Source organism: Oncorhynchus tshawytscha, linkage group LG11 (assembly GCF_018296145.1).
Source record: "Oncorhynchus tshawytscha isolate Ot180627B linkage group LG11, Otsh_v2.0, whole genome shotgun sequence".
Taxonomy (NCBI): Eukaryota; Metazoa; Chordata; class Actinopteri; order Salmoniformes; family Salmonidae; genus Oncorhynchus; species Oncorhynchus tshawytscha.
The window spans coordinates 54699117-54722243 of NC_056439.1; positions in this window are offsets into that span (position 1 = coordinate 54699117).

Here is a 23127-nt window from a genome sequence, read left to right on the forward strand (position 1 = left end):
TCCGTCATAATAGAATAGAGACAGTAGACCTAGCTGGTCTGTCATAATATAATAGAGACAGTAGATTTAGCTGGTCTGTCATTATATAATAGAGACAGTAGATCTAGCTGGTCTGTCATAATATAATAGAGACAGTAGATCTAGCTGGTCTGTCATATTATAATAGAGACAGTAGATCTAGCTGGTCTGTCATAACATAATAGAGACAGTAGATCTAGCTGGTCTGTCATATTATAATAAAGACAGTAGATCTAGCTGGTCTGTCATAATATAATAGAGACAGTAGATCTAGCTGGTCTGTCATAACATAATAGAGACAGTAGATCTAGCTGGTCTGTCATAACATAATAGAGACAGTAGATCTAGCTGGTCTGTCATAATATAATAGAGACAGTAGATCTAGCTGGTCTGTCATATTATAATAGAGACAGTTGATCTCGCTGGTCTGTCATATTATAATAGAGACAGTAGATCTCGCTGGTCTCTCATCATATAATAGAGACAGTAGATCGAGCTGGTCTGTCATATTATAGTAGAGACAGTAGATCTAGCTGGTCTGTCATAATATAATAGAGACAGTAGATCTAGCTGGTCTGTCATAATAGAGACAGTAGATCTAGCTGGTCTGTCATAATATAATAGAGACAGTAGATCTAGCTGGTCTGTCATATTATAATAGAGACATATCTAGCTGGTCTGTCATAATATAATAGAGACAGAATATCTAGCTGGTCTGTCATAATATAATAGAGACAGTAGATATAGCTGGTCTGTCATATTATAATAGAGACAGTAGATCTAGCTGGTCTGTCATAACATAACAGAGACAGTAGATCTAGCTGGTCTGTCATAATATAAAAGAGACAGTAGATATAGCTGGTCTGTCATATTATAATAGAGACAGTAGATCTAGCTGGTCTGTCATAACATAACAGAGACAGTAGATCTAGCTGGTCTGTCATAACATAACAGAGACAGTAGATCTAGCTGGTCTGTCATAATATAATAGAGACAGTAGATCTAGCTGGTCTGTCATAATATAATAGAGACAGTAGATGTAGCTGGTCTGTCATAATATAATAGAGACAGTAGATCTAGCTGGTCTGTCATAACATAACAGAGACAGTAGATCTAGCTGGTCTGTCATAATATAATAGAGACAGTAGATCTAGCTGGTCTGTCATATTATAATAGAGACAGTAGATCCAGCTGGTCTGTCATATTATAATAGAGACAGTAGATCTAGCTGGTCTGTCATAATATAATAGAGACAGTAGATCTAGCTGGTCTGTCATATTATAATAGAGACAGTTGATCTCGCTGGTCTGTCATATTATAATAGAGACAGTAGATCTATCTGGTCTGTCATATTATAATAGAGACAGTATATCTAGCTGGTCTTCCATAATATAATTGAGACAGTATATCTAGCTGGTCCGTCATAATAGAATAGAGACAGTAGATCTAGCTGGTCTGTCATGTTATAGTAGAGACAGTAGATCTAGCTGGTCTGTCATAATATAATAGAGACAGTAGATCTAGCTGGTCTGTTATAATAGAGACAGTAGATCTAGCTGGTCTGTCATATTATAGTAGAGACAGTAGATCTAGCTGGTCTGTCATAATATAATAGAGACAGTAGATCTAGCTGGTCTGTTATAATAGAGACAGTAGATCTAGCTGGTCTGGCATAATATAATAGAGACAGTATATCTAGCTGGTCCGTCATAATATAATAGAGACAGTAGATCTAGCTGGTCTGTCATATTATAATAGAGACAGTAGATCTAGCTGGTCTGTCATAATATAATAGAGACAGTAGATCTAGCTGGTCTGTCATAACATAATAGAGACAGTAGATCTAGCTGGTCTGTCATATTATAATAGAGACAGTTGATCTCGCTGGTCTGTCATATTATAATAGAGACAGTAGATCTCGCTGGTCTCTCATCATATAATAGAGACAGTAGATCGAGCTGGTCTGTCATATTATAGTAGAGACAGTAGATCTAGCTGGTCTGTCATAATATAATAGAGACAGTAGATCTAGCTGGTCTGTCATAATAGAGACAGTAGATCTAGCTGGTCTGCATTAATATAATAGAGACAGTAGATCTAGCTGGTCTGTCATATTATAATAGAGACATATCTAGCTGGTCTGTCATAATATAATAGAGACAGAATATCTAGCTGGTCTGTCATAATAGAATAGAGACAGTAGATCTAGCTGGTCTGTCATAATATAATAGAGACAGTAGATCTAGCTGGTCTGTCATAATATAATAGAGACAGTAGATCTAGCTGGTCTGTCATAATATAAAATAGACAGTGGATCTAGCTGGTCTGTCATAATATAATAGAGACAGTAGATCTAGCTGGTCTGTCATATTATAATAGAGACAGTATATCTAGCTGGTCTGTCATAATATAATTGAGACAGTATATCTAGCTGGTCCGTCATAATAGAATAGAGACAGTAGATCTAGCTGGTCTGTCATAATATAATAGAGACAGTATATCTAGCTGGTCTGTCATAATATAATAGAGACAGTAGATCTAGCTGGTCTCTCATAATATAATAGAGACAGTAGATCGAGCTGGTCTGTCATATTATAGTAGAGACAGTAGATCTAGCTGGTCTGTCATAATATAATAGAGACAGTAGATCTAGCTGGTCTGTTATAATAGAGACAGTAGATCTAGCTGGTCTGGCATAATATAATAGAGACAGTATATCTAGCTGGTCTGTCATAATATAATTGAGACAGTATATCTAGCTGGTCTGTCATAATATAATAGAGACAGTACATCTAGCTGGTCTGTCATAATATAATAGAGACAGTAGATCTAGCTGGTCTCTCATAATATAATAGAGACAGTAGATCGAGCTGGTCTGTCATATTATAGTAGAGACAGTAGATCTAGCTGGTCTGTCATAATATAATAGAGACAGTAGATCTAGCTGGTCTGTTATAATAGAGACAGTAGATCTAGCTGGTCTGGCATAATATAATAGAGACAGTATATCTAGCTGGTCCGTCATAATATAATAGAGACAGTAGATCTAGCTGGTCTGTCATATTATAATAGAGACAGTAGATCTAGCTGGTCTGTCATAATATAATAGAGACAGTAGATCTAGCTGGTCTGTCATAACATAATAGAGACAGTAGATCTAGCTGGTCTGTCATATTATAATAGAGACAGTTGATCTCGCTGGTCTGTCATATTATAATAGAGACAGTAGATCTCGCTGGTCTCTCATCATATAATAGAGACAGTAGATCGAGCTGGTCTGTCATATTATAGTAGAGACAGTAGATCTAGCTGGTCTGTCATAATATAATAGAGACAGTAGATCTAGCTGGTCTGTCATAATAGAGACAGTAGATCTAGCTGGTCTGCATTAATATAATAGAGACAGTAGATCTAGCTGGTCTGTCATATTATAATAGAGACATATCTAGCTGGTCTGTCATAATATAATAGAGACAGAATATCTAGCTGGTCTGTCATAATAGAATAGAGACAGTAGATCTAGCTGGTCTGTCATATTATAATAGAGACAGTAGATCTAGCTGGTCTGTCATATTATAATAGAGACAGTAGATCTAGCTGGTCTGTCATATTATAATAGAGACAGTAGATCTAGCTGGTCTGTCATAACATAACAGAGACAGTAGATCTAGCTGGTCTGTCATAATATAATAGAGACAGTAGATCTAGCTGGTCTGTCATAATATAATAGAGACAGTAGATATAGCTGGTCTGTCATATTATAATAGAGACAGTAGATCCAGCTGGTCTGTCATGTTATAATAGAGACAGTAGATCTAGCTGGTCTGTCATAATATAATAGAGACAGTAGATCTAGCTGGTCTGTCATAATATAATAGAGACAGTAGATCTAGCTGGTCTGTCATAATATAACAGAGACAGTAGATCTAGCTGGTCTGTCATAATATAATAGAGACAGTAGTTCTAGCTGGTCTGTCATAATGTACGAGAGATAGTAGATCTAGCTGGTCTGTCATAATATAATAGAGACTGTATATCTAGCTGGTCTGTCATATTATAGTAGAGACAGTAGATCTAGCTGGTCTCTCATAATATAATAGAGACAGTAGATCTAGCTGGTCTGTCATATTATAATAGAGACAGTTGATCTCACTGGTCTGTCATAATATAACAGAGACAGTAGATCTAGCTGGTCTGTCATAATATAATAGAGACAGTAGTTCTAGCTGGTCTGTCATAATGTACGAGAGATAGTAGATCTAGCTGGTCTGTCATAATATAATAGAGACTGTATATCTAGCTGGTCTGTCATATTATATTAGAGACAGTAGATCTAGCTGGTCTCTCATAATATAATAGAGACAGTAGATCTAGCTGGTCTGTCATATTATAGTAGAGACAGTAGATCTAGCTGGTCTGTCATAATATAAAAGAGACAGTAGATCTAGCTGGTCTGTCATAATAGAGACAGTAGATCTAGCTGGTCTGCATTAATATAATAGAGACAGTAGATCTAGCTGGTCTGTCATAATGTACGAGAGATAGTAGATCTAGCTGGTCTGTCATAATATAATAGAGACTGTATATCTAGCTGGTCTGTCATATTATAGTAGAGACAGTAGATCTAGCTGGTCTCTCATAATATAATAGAGACAGTAGATCTAGCTGGTCTGTCATAATAGAGACAGTAGATCTAGCTGGTCTGTCATAATATAATATAATAGAGACAGTAGATCTAGCTGATCTGTCATAATATAATAGAGACAGTGTATCTAGCTGGTCTGTCATAATATAATAGAGACAGTAGATCTAGCTGGTCTGTCATAATATAACAGAGACCGTAGATCTAACTGGTCTGTCATAATATAATAGAGACAGTAGATCTAGCTGGTCTGTCATAATATAATAGAGACAGTAGATCTAGCTGGTCTGTCATAATGTAATAGAGACAGTAGATCTAGCTGGTCTGTCATAATATAACAGAGACAGTAGATCTAGCTGGTCGGTCATAATATAATAGAAACAGTAGATCTAGCTGGTATGTCATAATATAATAGAGACAGTAGATCTAGCTGGTCTGTCATAATATAATAGAGACAGTAGATCTAGCTGGTCTGTCATAATATAATAGAGACAGTAGATCTAGCTGGTCTGTCATAATATAATAGAGACAGTAGATCTAGCTGGTCTGTCATAATATAATAGAGACAGTAGATCTAGCTGGTCTGTCATAATATAATAGAGACAGTAGATCTAGCTGGTCTGTCATAATATAATAGAGACAGTAGATCTAGCTGGTCTGTCATAATATAATAGAGACAGTAGATCTAGCTGGTCTGTCATAATATAATAGAGACAGTAGATCTAGCTGGTCTGTCATAATATAATAGAGACAGTAGATCTAGCTGGTCTGTCATAATATAATAGAGACAGTAGATCTAGCTGGTCTGTCATAATATAATAGAGACAGTAGATCTAGCTGGTCTGTCATAATATAATAGAGACAGTAGATCTAGCTGGTCTGTCATAATATAATAGAGACAGTAGATCTAGCTGGTCTGTCATAATATAATAGAGACAGTAGATCTAGCTGGTCTGTCATAATATAATAGAGACAGTAGATCTAGCTGGTCTGTCATAATATAATAGAGACAGTAGATCTAGCTGGTCTGTCATAATATAATAGAGACAGTAGATCTAGCTGGTCTGTCATAATATAATAGAGACAGTAGATCTAGCTGGTCTGTCATAATATAATAGAGACAGTAGATCTAGCTGGTCTGTCATAATATAATAGAGACAGTAGATCTAGCTGGTCTGTCATAATATAATAGAGACAGTAGATCTAGCTGGTCTGTCATAATATAATAGAGACAGTAGATCTAGCTGGTCTGTCATATAATATAATAGAGACAGTAGATCTAGCTGGTCTGTCATAATATAACAGAGACAGTAGATCTAGCTGGTCTGTCATAATATAATAGAGACAGTAGATCTAGCTGGTCTGTCATAATATAATAGAGACAGTAGATCTAGCTGGTCTGTCATAATATAATAGAGACAGTAGATCTAGCTGGTCTGTCATAATATAATAGAGACAGTAGATCTAGCTGGTCTGTCATAATATAATAGAGACAGTAGATCTAGCTGGTCTGTCATAATATAATAGAGACAGTAGATCTAGCTGGTCTGTCATAATATAATAGAGACAGTAGATCTAGCTGGTCTGTCATAATATAATAGAGACAGTAGATCTAGCTGGTCTGTCATAATATAATAGAGACAGTAGATCTAGCTGGTCTGTCATAATATAATAGAGACAGTAGATCTAGCTGGTCTGTCATAATATAATAGAGACAGTAGATCTAGCTGGTCTGTCATAATATAATAGAGACAGTAGATCTAGCTGGTCTGTCATAATATAATAGAGACAGTAGATCTAGCTGGTCTGTCATAATATAATAGAGACAGTAGATCTAGCTGGTCTGTCATATTATAATAGAGACAGTAGATCTAGCTGGTCTGTCATAATATAATAGAGACAGTAGATCTAGCTGGTCTGTCATAATATAATAGAGACAGTAGATCTAGCTGGTCTGTCATAATATAATAGAGACAGTAGATCTAGCTGGTCTGTCATAATATAATAGAGACAGTAGATCTAGCTGGGTCTCTGTCATAATATAATAGAGACAGTAGATCTAGCTGGTCTGTCATAATATAATAGAGACAGTAGATCTAGCTGGTCTGTCATAATATAATAGAGACAGTAGATCTAGCTGGTCTGTCATAATATAATAGAGACAGTAGATCTAGCTGGTCTGTCATAATATAATAGAGACAGTAGATCTAGCTGGTCTGTCATAATATAATAGAGACAGTAGATCTAGCTGGTCTGTCATAATATAATAGAGACAGTAGATCTAGCTGGTCTGTCATAATATAATAGAGACAGTAGATCTAGCTGGTCTGTCATAATATAATAGAGACAGTAGATCTAGCTGGTCTGTCATAATATAATAGAGACAGTAGATCTAGCTGGTCTGTCATATTATAATAGAGAGATTAGATCTAGCTGGTCTCTCTTAATATAATAGAGACAGTAGATCTAGCTGGCCTGTAATACTATATTAGAGACAGTAGATCTAGCTGGTCTGTCATAATATAATAGAGACAGTAGATCTAGCTGGTCTGTCATAATATAATAGAGACAGTAGATCTAGCTGGTCTGTCATAATATAATAGAGACAGTAGATCTAGCTGGTCTGTCATATTATAATAGAGACAGTAGATCTAGCTGGTCTGTCATAATATAATAGAGACAGTATATCTAGCTGGTCTGTCATAATATAATAGAGACAGTAGATCTAGCTGGTCTGTCATAATATAATAGAGACAGTAGATCTAGCTGGTCTGTCATATTATAATAGAGACAGTAGATCTAGCTGGTCTGTCATAATATAATAGAGACAGTAGATCTAGCTGGTCTGTCATATTATAATAGAGACAGTAGATCTAGCTGGTCTGTCATAATATAATAGAGACAGTAGATCTAGCTGGTCTGTCATAATATAATAGAGACAGTATATCTAGCTGGTCTGTCATAATATAATAGAGACAGTAGATCTAGCTGGTCTGTCATAATATAATAGAGACAGTATATCTAGCTGGTCTGTCATAATATAATAGAGACAGTAGATCTAGCTGGTCTGTCATAATATAATAGAGACAGTAGATCTAGCTGGTCTGTCATAATATAATAGAGACAGTAGATCTAGCTGGTCTGTCATAATATAATAGAGACAGTAGATCTAGCTGGTCTGTCATAATATAATAGAGACAGTAGATCTAGCTGGTCTGTCATAATATAATAGAGACAGTAGATCTAGCTGGTCTGTCATAATATAATAGAGACAGTAGATCTAGCTGGTCTGTCATAATATAATAGAGACAGTAGATCTAGCTGGTCTGTCATAATATAATAGAGACAGTAGATCTAGCTGGTCTGTCATAATATAATAGAGACAGTAGATCTAGCTGGTCTGTCATATATATAGAGACAGTAGATCTAGCTGGTCTGTCATAATATAATAGAGACAGTAGATCTAGCTGGTCTGTCATATATATAATAGAGACAGTAGATCTAGCTGGTCTGTCATAATATAATAGAGACAGTAGATCTAGCTGGTCTGTCATAATATAATAGAGACAGTATATCTAGCTGGTCTGTCATATTATAATAGAGACAGGAGATCTAGCTGGTCTGTCATAACATAATAGAGACAGTGGATCTAGCTGGTCTGTCATATAATAGCAACATTAGATCTAGCTGGTCTGTCATAATATAATAGAGACAGTAGATCTAGTTGGTCTGTCATAGTATAATAGAGTCAGTAGATCTAGCTGGTCTGTCATAATATAATAGAGACAGTAGATCTAGCTGGTCTGTCATAATATAGTAGAGACAGTAGATCTAGCTGGTCTGTCATAATATAATAGAGACAGTAGATCTAGCTGGTCTGTCATATTATAGTAGAGACAGTAGATCTAGCTGGTCTGTCATAATATAATAGAGACAGTAGATCTAGCTGGTCTGTCATATTATAGTAGAGACAGTAGATCTAGCTGGTCTGTCATAATATAATAGAGACAGTAGATCTAGCTGGTCTGTCATAATATAATAGAGACAGTAGATCTAGCTGGTCTGTCATAATATAATATAATAGAGACAGTAGATCTAGCTGATCTGTCATAATATAATAGAGACAGTGTATCTAGCTGGTCTGTCATAATATAATAGAGACAGTAGATCTAGCTGGTCTGTCATAATATAACAGAGACCGTAGATCTAACTGGTCTGTCATAATATAATAGAGACAGTAGATCTAGCTGGTCTGTCATAATATAATAGAGACAGTAGATCTAGCTGGTCTGTCATAATATAATAGAGACAGTAGATCTAGCTGGTCTGTCATAATATAATAGAGACAGTAGATCTAGCTGGTCTGTCATAATATAATAGAGACAGTAGATCTAGCTGGTCTGTCATAATATAATAGAGACAGTAGATCTAGCTGGTCTGTCATAATATAATAGAGACAGTAGATCTAGCTGGTCTGTCATAATATAATAGAGACAGTAGATCTAGCTGGTCTGTCATAATATAATAGAGACAGTAGATCTAGCTGGTCTGTCATAATATAATAGAGACAGTAGATCTAGCTGGTCTGTCATAATATAATAGAGACAGTAGATCTAGCTGGTCTGTCATAATAGCTGGTCTGTCATAATATAATAGGACAGTAGATCTAGCTGGTCTGTCATAATATAATAGAGACAGTAGATCTAGCTGGTCTGTCATGATAGAGACAGTAGATCTAGCTGGTATATCATAATATAATAGAGACAGTAGATCTAGCTGGTCTGTCATAATATAATAGAGACAGGAGATCTAGCTGGTCTGTCATAATATAATAGAGACAGTATATCTAGCTGGTCTGTCATAATATAAAAGAGACAGTAGATCTAGCTGGTCTGTCATAATAGAGACAGTAGATCTAGCTGGTCTGCATTAATATAATAGAGACAGTAGATCTAGCTGGTCTGTCATAATATAACAGAGACAGTAGATCTAGCTGGTCTGTCATAATATAATAGAGACAGTAGATGTAGCTGGTCTGTCATAATATAATAGAGACAGTAGTTCTAGCTGGTCTGTCATAATGTACGAGAGATAGTAGATCTAGCTGGTCTGTCATAATATAATAGAGACTGTATATCTAGCTGGTCTGTCATATTATAGTAGAGACAGTAGATCTAGCTGGTCTCTCATAATATAATAGAGACAGTAGATCTAGCTGGTCTGTCATATATAATAGAGACAGTAGATCTAGCTGGTCTGTCATAATATAATATAATAGAGACAGTAGATCTAGCTGATCTGTCATAATATAATAGAGACAGTGTATCTAGCTGGTCTGTCATATTATAATAGAGACAGTAGATCTAGCTGGTCTGTCATAATATAATAGAGACAGTAGATCTAGCTGGTCTGTCATCATATAATAGAGACAGTAGATCTAGCTGGTCTGTCATAATATAGTAGAGACAGTAGATCTAGCTGGTCTGTCATAATATAATAGAGACAGTATATCTAGCTAGTCTGTAATACTATAATATAGACAGTAGATCTAGCTGGTCTGTCATAATATAATATAATAGAGACAGTAAATCTAGCTGGTCTGTCATAATATAATAGAGACAGTATATCTAGCTGGTCTGTCATAATATAATAGAGACAATAGATCTAGCTGGTCTGTCATATAATAGAGAGAGTAGATCTAGCTGGTCTGTCATAATATAATAGAGACAGTAGATCTAGCTGGTCTGTCATAATATAATAGAGACAGTAGATCTAGCTGGTCTGTCATAATATAATAGAGACAGTAGATCTAGCTGGTCTGTCATAATATAATAGAGACAGTAGATCTAGCTGGTCTGTCATAATAGAGACAGTAGATCTAGCTGGTCTGTCATAATATAATAGAGACAGTAGATCTAGCTGGTCTGTCATAATATAATAGAGACAGTAGATCTAGCTGGTCTGTCATATATAATAGAGACAGTAGATCTAGCTGGTCTGTCATAATATAATAGAGACTGGTAGATCTAGCTGGTCTGTCATAATAATAGAGACAGTAGATCTAGCTGGTCTGTCATAATATAATAGAGACAGTAGATCTAGCTGGTCTGTCATAATAGAGACAGTAGATCTAGCTGGTCTGTCATAATATAATAGAGACAGTAGATCTAGCTGGTCTGTCATAATAGAGACAGTAGATCTAGCTGGTCTGTCATAAGCTAGTATAGCTGGTCTGTCATAATATAATAGAGACAGTAGATCTAGCTGGTCTGTCATATTATAATAGAGACAGTAGATCTAGCTGGTCTGTCATAATATAAAAGAGACAGTAGATCTAGCTGGTCTGTCATAATAGAGACAGTAGATCTAGCTGGTCTGTCATAATATAATAGAGACAGTAGATCTAGCTGGTCTGTCATAATATAATAGAGACAGTAGATCTAGCTGGTCTGTCATAATATAATAGAGACAGTAGATCTAGCTGGTCTGTCATAATATAATAGAGACAGTAGATCTAGCTGGTCTGTCATAATATAATAGAGACAGTAGATCTAGCTGGTCTGTCATAATATAATAGAGACAGTAGATCTAGCTGGTCTGTCATAATATAATAGAGACAGTAGATCTAGCTGGTCTGTCATATTATAGTAGAGACAGTAGATCTAGCTGGTCTGTCATAATACAATAGAGACAGTAGATCTAGCTGGTCTGTCATAATAGAGACAGTAGATCTAGCTGGTCTGTCATAATATAACATAATAGAGACAGTAGATCTAGCTGGTCTGTCATAATATAATAGAGACAGTAGATCTAGCTGGTCTGTCATAATAGAGACAGTAGATCTAGCTGGTCTGTCATAATATAATAGAGACAGTAGATGTAGCTAGGTCTGTCATAATATAATAGAGACAGTAGATCTAGCTGGTCTGTCATATATAATAGAGACAGTAGATCTAGCTGGTCTGTCATAATATAATAGAGACAGTAGATCTAGCTGGTCTGTCATAATAGAGACAGTAGATCTAGCTGGTCTGTCATAATATAATAGAGACAGTAGATCTAGCTGGTCTGTCATAATATAATAGAGACAGTAGATCTAGCTGGTCTGTCATAATATAATAGAGACAGTAGATCTAGCTGGTCTGTCATAATATAATAGAGACAGTAGATCTAGCTGGTCTATCATAATATAATAGAGACAGTAGATCTAGCTGGTCTGTCATAATATAATAGAGACAGTAGATCTAGCTGGTCTGTCATAATATAATAGAGACAGTAGATCTAGCTGGTCTGTCATAATATAATAGAGACAGTAGATCTAGCTGGTCTGTCATAATATAATAGAGACAGTAGATCTAGCTGGTCTGTCATAATATAATAGAGACAGTAGATCTAGCTGGTCTGTCATATATAATAGAGACAGTAGATCTAGCTGGTCTGTCATAATATAATAGAGACAGTAGATCTAGCTGGTCTGTCATAATAGAGACAGTAGATCTAGCTGGTCTGTCATAACATAATATAATAGAGACAGTAGATCTAGCTGGTCTGTCATAATATAATAGAGACAGTAGATCTAGCTGGTCTGTCATAATATAATAGAGACAGTAGATCTAGCTGGTCTGTCATAATATAACAGAGACAGTAGATCTAGCTGGTCTGTCATAATATAATAGAGACAGTAGATCTAGCTGGTCTGTCATAATATAATAGAGACAGTAGATCTAGCTGGTCTGTCATAATATAATAGAGACAGTAGATCTAGCTGGTCTGTCATAATATAATAGAGACAGTAGATCTAGCTGGTCTGTCATAATATAATAGAGACAGTAGATCTAGCTGGTCTGTCATAATATAATAGAGACAGTAGATCTAGCTGGTCTGTCATAATATAATAGAGACAGTAGATCTAGCTGGTCTGTCATATTATAATAGAGACAGTAGATCTAGCTGGTCTGTCATAATATAATAGAGACAGTAGATCTAGCTGGTCTGTCATAATATAATAGAGACAGTAGATCTAGCTGGTCTGTCATAATATAATAGAGACAGTAGATCTAGCTGGTCTGTCATAATATAATAGAGACAGTAGATCTAGCTGGTCTGTCATAATATAATAGAGACAGTAGATCTAGCTGGTCTGTCATAATAGAGACAGTAGATCTAGCTGGTCTGTCATAATATAATAGAGACAGTAGATCTAGCTGGTCTGTCATGATAGAGACAGTAGATCTAGCTGGTATATCATAATATAATGAGAGACAGTAGATCTAGCTGGTCTGTCATAATATAATAGAGACAGTAGATCTAGCTGGTCTGTCATTATATGATAGAGACAGTATATCTAGCTGGTCTGTCATAATATAAAAGAGACAGTAGATCTAGCTGGTCTGTCATAATATAATAGAGACAGTAGATCTAGCTGGTCTGTCATTAATATAATAGAGACAGTAGATCTAGCTGGTCTGTCATAATATAATAGAGACAGTAGATCTAGCTGGTCTGTCATAATATAATAGAGACAGTAGATGTAGCTGGTCTGTCATAATATAATAGAGACAGTAGTTCTAGCTGGTCTGTCATAATGCGAGAGATAGTAGATCTAGCTGGTCTGTCATAATATAATAGAGACTGTATATCTAGCTGGTCTGTCATATTATAGTAGAGACAGTAGATCTAGCTGGTCTCTCATAATATAATAGAGACAGTAGATCTAGCTGGTCTGTCATAATATAATATAATAGAGACAGTAGATCTAGCTGGTCTGTCATAATATAATAGAGACAGTAGATCTAGCTGGTCTGTCATAATATAATAGAGACTGTATATCTAGCTGGTCTGTCATAATATAATAGAGACAGTAGATCTAGCTGGTCTGTCATAATATAATAGAGACAGTAGATCTAGCTGGTCTGTCATATTATAGTAGAGACAGTAGATCTAGCTGGTCTGTCATAATATAATAGAGACAGTAGATCTAGCTGGTCTGTCATAATATAATAGAGACAGTAGATCTAGCTGGTCTGTCATAATATAATATAATAGAGACAGTAGATCTAGCTGGTCTGTCATAATATAATAGAGACAGTAGATCTAGCTGGTCTGTCATAATATAATAGAGACAGTAGATCTAGCTGGTCTGTCATAATATAATAGAGACAGTAGATCTAGCTGGTCTGTCATAATATAATAGAGACAGTAGATCTAGCTGGTCTGTCATAATATAATAGAGACAGTAGATCTAGCTGGTCTGTCATAATATAATAGAGACAGTAGATCTAGCTGGTCTGTCATAATATAATAGAGACAGTAGATCTAGCTGGTCTGTCATAATATAATAGAGACAGTAGATCTAGCTGGTCTGTCATAATATAATAGAGACAGTAGATCTAGCTGGTCTGTCATAATATAATAGAGACAGTAGATCTAGCTGGTACATCATAGATCTAGCTGGTCTGTCATAATATAATAGAGACAGTAGATCTAGCTGGTCTGTCATAATATAATAGAGACAGTAGATCTAGCTGGTCTGTCATAATATAATAGAGACAGTAGATCTAGCTGGTCTGTCATAGAGAGACAGTAGATCTAGCTGGTCTGTCATAATATAACATAATAGAGACAGTAGATCTAGCTGGTCTGTCATATTATAATAGAGACAGTAGATCTAGCTGGTCTGTCATAATATAATAGAGACAGTAGATCTAGCTGGTCTGTCATAACATAATAGAGACAGTAGATCTAGCTGGTCTGTCATATTATAGTAGAGACAGTAGATCTAGCTGGTCTGTCATAATATAATAGAGACAGTAGATCTAGCTGGTCTGTCATAATAGAGACAGTAGATCTAGCTGGTCTGCACTAATATAATAGAGACAGTAGATCTAGCTGGTCTGTCATAATATAACAGAGACAGTAGATCTAGCTGGTCTGTCATAATATAATAGAGACAGTAGTTCTAGCTGGTCTGTCATAATGTACGAGAGATAGTAGATCTAGCTGGTCTGTCATAATATAATAGAGACTGTATATCTAGCTGGTCTGTCATATTATAGTAGAGACAGTAGATCTAGCTGGTCTCTCATAATATAATAGAGACAGTAGATCTAGCTGGTCTGTCATATTATAGTAGAGACAGTAGATCTAGCTGGTCTGTCATAATATAATAGAGACAGTAGATCTAGCTGGTCTGTCATAATAGAGACAGTAGATCTAGCTGGTCTGTCATAATATAATATAATAGAGACAGTAGATCTAGCTGATCTGTCATAATATAATAGAGACAGTGTATCTAGCTGGTCTGTCATAATATAATAGAGACAGTAGATCTAGCTGGTCTGTCATAATATAACAGAGACCGTAGATCTAACTGGTCTGTCATAATATAATAGAGACAGTAGATCTAGCTGGTCTGTCATAATATAATAGAGACAGTAGATCTAGCTGGTCTGTCATAATATAATAGAGACAGTAGATCTAGCTGGTCTGTCATAATATAATAGAGACAGTAGATCTAGCTGGTCTGTCATAATATAATAGAGACAGTAGATCTAGCTGGTCTGTCATAATATAATAGAGACAGTAGATCTAGCTGGTCTGTCATATTATATAGAGACAGTAGATCTAGCTGGTCTGTCATAATATAAAAGAGACAGTAGATCTAGCTGGTCTGTCATAATATAATAGAGACAGTAGATCTAGCTGGTCTGTCATAATAGAGACAGTAGATCTAGCTGGTCTGTCATAATATAATAGAGACAGTAGATCTAGCTGGTCTGTCATAATAGAGACAGTAGATCTAGCTGGTCTGTCATAATATAATAGAGACAGTAGATCTAGCTGGTCTGTCATGATAGAGACAGTAGATCTAGCTGGTATATCATAATATAATAGAGACAGTAGATGTAGCTGGTCTGTCATAATATAATAGAGACAGTAGATCTAGCTGGTCTGTCATTATATGATAGAGACAGTATATCTAGCTGGTCTGTCATAATATAAAAGAGACAGTAGATCTAGCTGGTCTGTCATAATAGAGACAGTAGATCTAGCTGGTCTGCATTAATATAATAGAGACAGTAGATCTAGCTGGTCTGTCATAATATAACAGAGACAGTAGATCTAGCTGGTCTGTCATAATATAATAGAGACAGTAGATGTAGCTGGTCTGTCATAATATAATAGAGACAGTAGTTCTAGCTGGTCTGTCATAATGTACGAGAGATAGTAGATCTAGCTGGTCTGTCATAATATAATAGAGACTGTATATCTAGCTGGTCTGTCATATTATAGTAGAGACAGTAGATCTAGCTGGTCTCTCATAATATAATAGAGACAGTAGATCTAGCTGGTCTGTCATAATAGAGACAGTAGATCTAGCTGGTCTGTCATAATATAATATAATAGAGACAGTAGATCTAGCTGATCTGTCATAATATAATAGAGACAGTGTATCTAGCTGGTCTGTCATAATATAATAGAGACTGTATATCTAGCTGGTCATCATAATATAATAGAGACAGTAGATCTAGCTGGTCTGTCATAATATAATAGAGACAGTAGATCTAGCTGGTCTGTCATATTATAGTAGAGACAGTAGATCTAGCTGGTCTGTCATAATATAATAGACACAGTAGATCTAGTTGGTCTGTCAAAATAGAGACAGTAGATCTAGCTGGTCTGTCATAATATAATATAATAGAGACAGTAGATCTAGCTGGTCTGTCATAATATAATAGAGACAGTAGATCTAGCTGGTCTGTCATAATATAATAGAGACAGTAGATCTAGCTGGTCTGTCATATTATACTAGAGACAGTAGATCTAGCTGGTCTGTCATAATATAACAGAGACAGTAGATCTAGCTGGTCTGTCATAATATAATAGAGACAGTAGATCTAGCTGGTCTGTCATAATATAATAGAGACAGTAGATCTAGCTGGTCTGTCATAATATAATAGAGACAGTAGATCCAGCTGGTCTGTCATAATATAATAGAGACAGTAGATCTAGCTGGTCTGTCATAATATAATAGAGACAGTAGATCTAGCTGGTCTGTCATAATATAATAGAGACAGTAGATCTAGCTGGTCTGTCATTATATAATAGAGACAGTACATCTAGCTGGTCTGTAATATTATAATAGAGACAGTAGATCTAGCTGGTCTGTCATAATAGAGACAGTAGATCTAGCTGGTTTGTCATAATGTAATAGAGACAGTAGATCTAGCTTGTCTGTCATAATAGAGACAGTACATCTAGCTGGTCTGTCATAATATAATAGAGACAGTAGATCTAGCTGGTCTGTCATAATAGAGACAGTACATCTAGCTGGTCTGTCATAATATAATAGAGACAGTAGATCTAGCTGGTCTCTCATATTATAATAGAGACAGTAGATCTAGCTGGTCTGTCATAATATAAAAGAGACAGTAGATCTAGCTGGTCTGTCTAATATAATAGAGACAGTAGATCTAGCTGGTCTGTCATAATATAATAGAGACAGTAGATCTAGCTGGTCATCATAATAGAGAGTGTAGATCTAGCTGGTCTGTCATAATATAATAGAGACAGTAGATCTAGCTATTCTGTCATAATAGAGACAGTAGATCTAGCTGGTCTGTCATAATATAATAGAGACAGTAGATCTAGCTGGTCTGTCATAATATAATAGAGACTGTATATCTAGCTGGTCATCATAATAGAATAGAGACAGTAGATCTAGCTGGTCTGTCATATTATAGTAGAGACAGTAGATCTAGCTGGTCTGTCATAATAAAATAGACACAGTAGATCTAGCTGGTCTGTCATAATAGAGAGTAGTAGATCTAGCTGGTCTGTCATAATATATAATAGAGACAGTAGATCTAGCTGGTCTGTCATAATATAATAGAGACAGTAGATCTAGCTGGTCTGTCATAATAGAGACAGTAGATCTAGCTGGTATATCATAATATAATAGAGACAGTAGATCTAGCTGGTCTGTCATAATATAATAGAGACAGTAGATTTAGCTAGTCTGTCATAATATAATAGAGACAGATCTAGCTGGTCTGTCATAATATAATAGAGACAGTAGATCAAGCTGGTCTGTCATAATAGAGACAGTAGATCTAGCTGGTCTGTCATAATAGAGACAGTAGATCTAGCTGGTTTGTCATAATGTAATAGAGACAGTAGATCTATCTGGACTGTCATGATATAATAGAGACAGTAGATCAAGCTGGTCTGTCAAAATATAATAGAGACAGTAGATCTAGCTGGTCTGTCATAATAGAGACAGTAGATCTAGCTGGTTTGTCATAATATAATAGAGACAGTAGATCTAGCTGGTCTGTCAAAATAGAGACAGTAGATCTAGCTGGTCTGTCATAATATAATATAATAGAGACAGTAGATCTAGCTGGTCTGTCATAATATAATAGGGACAGTAGATCTAGCTGGTCTGTCATAATATAATAGAGACAGTAGATCTAGCTGGTCTGTCATATTATACTAGAGACAGTAGATCTAGCTGGTCTGTCATAATATAATATAGACAGTAGATCTAGCTGGTCTGTCATAATATAATAGAGACAGTAGATCTAGCTGGTCTGTCATAATAGAGACAGTAGATCTAGCTGGTCTGTCATAATATAATAGAGACAGTAGATCTAGCTGGTCTGTCATAATAGAGACAGTAGATCAAGCTGGTATATCATAATATAATAGAGACAGTAGATCTAGCTGGTCTGTCATAATATAATAGAGACAGTAGATCTAGCTGGTCTGTCATTATATGATAGAGACAGTATATCTAGCTGGTCTGTCATAATATAATAGACACAGTAGATCTAGCTGGTCTGTCATAATAGAGACAGTAGATCTAGCTGGTCTGTCATAATATAATAGAGACAGTAGATCTAGCTGGTCTGTCATATATAGAGACAGTAGATCTAGCTGGTCTGTCATAATATAATAGAGACAGTAGATCTAGCTGGTCTGTCATAATAGAGACAGTAGATCTAGCTGGTCTATCATAATATAATAGAGACAGTAGATCTAGCTGGTCTGTCATAATATAATAGAGACAGTAGATCTAGCTGGTCTGTCATAATATAAAAGAGACAGTAGATCTAGCTGGTCTGTCATAATAGAGACAGTAGATCTAGCTGGTCTGTCATAATATAATAGAGACAGTAGATCTAGCTGGTCTGTCATAATAGAGAGTGTAGATCTAGCTGGTCTGTCATAATATAATAGAGACAGTAGATCTAGCTATTCTGTCATAATAGAGACAGTAGATCTAGCTGGTATATCATAATATAATAGAGACAGTAGATCAGGCTGGTCTGTCAAAATATAATAGAGACTGTATATCTAGCTGGTCTGTCATAATATAATAGAGACAGTAGATCTAGCTGGTCTGTCATATTATAGTAGAGACAGTAGATCTAGCTGGTCTGTCATAATAAAATAGACACAGTAGATCTAGCTGGTCTGTCATAATAGAGACAGTAGATCTAGCTGGTCTGTCATAATATAACATAATAGAGACAGTAGATCTAGCTGGTCTGTCATAATATAATAGAGACAGTAGATCTAGCTGGTCTGTCATAATAGAGACAGTAGATCTAGCTGGTCTGTCATAATATAATAGAGACAGTAGATCTAGCTGGTCTGTCATAATATAATAGAGACAGTAGATCTAGCTGGTCTGTCATTATATGATAGAGACAGTAGATCTAGCTGGTCTGTCATAATATAAAAGAGACAGTAGATCTAGCTGGTCTGTCATAATAGAGACAGTAGATCTAGCTGGTCTGTCATAATAGAGACAGTAGATCTAGCTGGTCTGTCATAATATAATAGAGACAGTAGATCTAGCTGGTCTGTCATGATATAATAGAGACAGTAGATCTAGCTGGTCTGTCATAATATAATAGAGACAGTAGATCTAGCTGGTCTGTCATAATAGAGACAGTAGATCTAGCTGGTCTGTCATAATATAATAGAGACAGTAGATCTAGCTGGTCTGTCATAATATAATAGAGACAGTAGATCTAGCTGGTCTGTCATAATATATAGAGATAGTAGATCTAGCTGGTCTGTCATAATATAATAGAGACTGTATATCTAGCTGGTCATCATAATAGAATAGAGACAGTAGATCTAGCTGGTCTCTCATAATATAATAGAGACAGTAGATCTAGCTGGTCTGTCATATTAATAGAGACAGTAGATCTAGCTGGTCTGTCATAATATAATAGACACAGTAGATCTAGTTGGTCTGTCAGTGTAGATCTAGCTGGTCTGTCATAATATAATATAATAGAGACAGTAGATCTAGCTGGTCTGTCATAATATAATAGAGACAGTAGATCTAGCTAGTCTGTCATAATATAATAGAGACAGTAGATCTAGCTGGTCTGTCATAATATAACAGAGACAGTAGATCTAGCTGGTCTGTCATAATATAATAGAGACAGTAGATCTAGCTGGTCTGTCATAATATAATAGAGACAGTAGATCTAGCTGGTCTGTCATAATATAAAAGAGACAGTAGATCTAGCTGGTCTGTCATGTTATACTAGCGACAGTAGATCTAGCAAGTCTGTCATAATATAATAGAGAAAGTAGACCTAGCTGGTCTGTCATAATATAACATAGACAGTAGATCTAGCTGGTCTGTCATAATATAATAGAGACAGTAGATCTAGCTGGTCTGTCATATTATACTAGAGACAGTAGATCTAGCTGGTCTGTCATAATATAAAATAGACAGTAGATCTAGCTGGTCTATCATAATATAATAGAGACAGTAGATCTAGCTGGTCTGTCATAATAGAGACAGTAGATCTAGCTGGTCTGTCATAATATAATAGAGACAGTAGATCTAGCTGGTCTGTCATAATAGAGACAGTAGATCTAGCTGGTCTGTCATAATATAATAGAGACAGTAGATCTAGCTGGTCTGTCATGATAGAGACAGTAGATCTAGCTGGTATATCATAATATAATAGAGACAGTAGATGTAGCTGGTCTGTCATAATATAATAGAGACAGTAGATCTAGCTGGTCTGTCATTATATGATAGAGACAGTATATCTAGCTGGTCTGTCATAATATAAAAGAGACAGTAGATCTAGCTGGTCTGTCATAATAGAGACAGTAGATCTAGCTGGTCTGCATTAATATAATAGAGACAGTAGATCTAGCTGGTCTGTCATAATATAACAGAGACAGTAGATCTAGCTGGTCTGTCATAATATAATAGAGACAGTAGATGTAGCTGGTCTGTCATAATATAATAGAGACAGTAGTTCTAGCTGGTCTGTCATAATGTGCGAGAGATAGTAGATCTAGCTGGTCTGTCATAATATAATAGAGACTGTATATCTAGCTGGTCTGTCATATTATAGTAGAGACAGTAGATCTAGCTGGTCTCTCATAATATAATAGAGACAGTAGATCTAGCTGGTCTGTCATAATATAATATAATAGAGACAGTAGATCTAGCTGGTCTGTCATAATATAATAGAGACAGTAGATCTAGCTGGTCTGTCATAATATAATAGAGACAGTATATCTAGCTGGTCTGTCATAATAGAATAGAGACAGTAGATCTAGCTGGTCTCTCATAATATAATAGAGACAGTAGATCTAGCTGGTCTGTCATAATATAGTAGAGACAGTAGATCTAGCTGGTCTGTCATAATATAATAGAGACAGTAGATCTAGTTGGTCTGTCAAAATATAGAGACAGTAGATCTAGCTGGTCTGTCATAATATAATATAATAGAGACAGTAGATCTAGCTGGTCTGTCATAATATAATAGAGACAGTAGATCTAGCTGGTCTGTCATAATATAATAGAGACAGTAGATCTAGCTGGTCTGTCATAATATACTAGAGACAGTAGATCTAGCTGGTCTGTCATAATATAATAGAGACAGTAGATCTAGCTGGTCTGTCATAATATAATAGAGACAGTAGATCTAGCTGGTCTGTCATAATATAGAGACAGTAGATCTAGCTGGTCTGTCATAATATAATAGAGACAGTAGATCTAGCTGGTCTGTCATAATAGAGACAGTACATCTAGCTGGTCTGTCATAATATAATAGAGACAGTAGATCTAGCTGGTCTGTCATAATATAATAGAGACAGTAGATCGAGCTAGTCTATCATAATACAATGGAGACAGTATATCTAGCTGGTTTGTCATATTATAATACAGACAGTAGATCTAGCTGGTCTGTCATAATATAGAGACAGTAGATCTAGCTGGTCTGTCATAATACAATAGAGACAGTAGATCTAGCTGGTCTGTCATAATAGAGACAGTAGATCTAGCTGGTTTGTCATAATGTAATAGAGACAGTAGATCTAGCTGGTCTGTCATAATAGAGACAGTACATCTAGCTGGTCTGTCATAATATAATAGAGACAGTAGATCTAGCTGGTCTGTCATAATATAATAGAGACAGTAGATCTAGCTGGTCTGTCATAATATAAAAGAGACAGTAGATCTAGCTGGTCTGTCATAATATAATAGAGACAGTAGATCTAGCTGGTCTGTCATAATATAATAGAGACAGTAGATCTAGCTGGTCTGTCATAATAGAGAGTGTAGATCTAGCTGGTCTGTCATAATATGATAGAGACAGTAGATCTAGCTGGTCTGTCATAATAGAGACAGTAGATCTGGCTGGTCTGTCATAATATAATAGAGACAGTAGATCTAGCTGGTCTGTCATAATAGAGACAGTAGATCTAGCTGGTCTGTCATTAATATAATAGAGACAGTAGATCTAGCTGGTCTGTCATAATATAACAGAGACAGTAGATCTAGCTGGTCTGTCATAATATAATAGAGACAGTAGTTCTAGCTGGTCTGTCATAATATAATAGAGATAGTAGATCTAGCTGGTCTGTCATAATATAATAGAGACTGTATATCTAGCTGGTCTGTCATATTATAGTAGAGACAGTAGATCTAGCTGGTCTCTCATAATATAATAGAGACAGTAGATCTAGCTGGTCTGTCATATTATAGTAGAGACAGTAGATCTAGCTGGTCTGTCATAATATAATAGAGACAGTAGATCTAGCTGGTCTGTCATAATATAATAGAGACAGTAGATCTAGCTGGTCTGTCATAATAGAGACAGTAGATCTAGCTGGTCTGTCATATAATATAATAGAGACAGTAGATCTAGCTGGTCTGTCATAATATAATAGAGACAGTAGATCTAGCTGGTCTGTCATAATATAATAGAGACAGTAGATCTAGCTGGTCTGTCATAATATAATAGAGACAGTAGATCTAGCTGGTCTGTCATAATATAATAGAGACAGTAGATCTAGCTGGTCTGTCATAATATAATAGAGACAGTAGATCTAGCTGGTCTGTCATAATATAATAGAGACAGTAGATCTAGCTGGTCTGTCATAATATAATAGAGACAGTAGATCTAGCTGGTCTG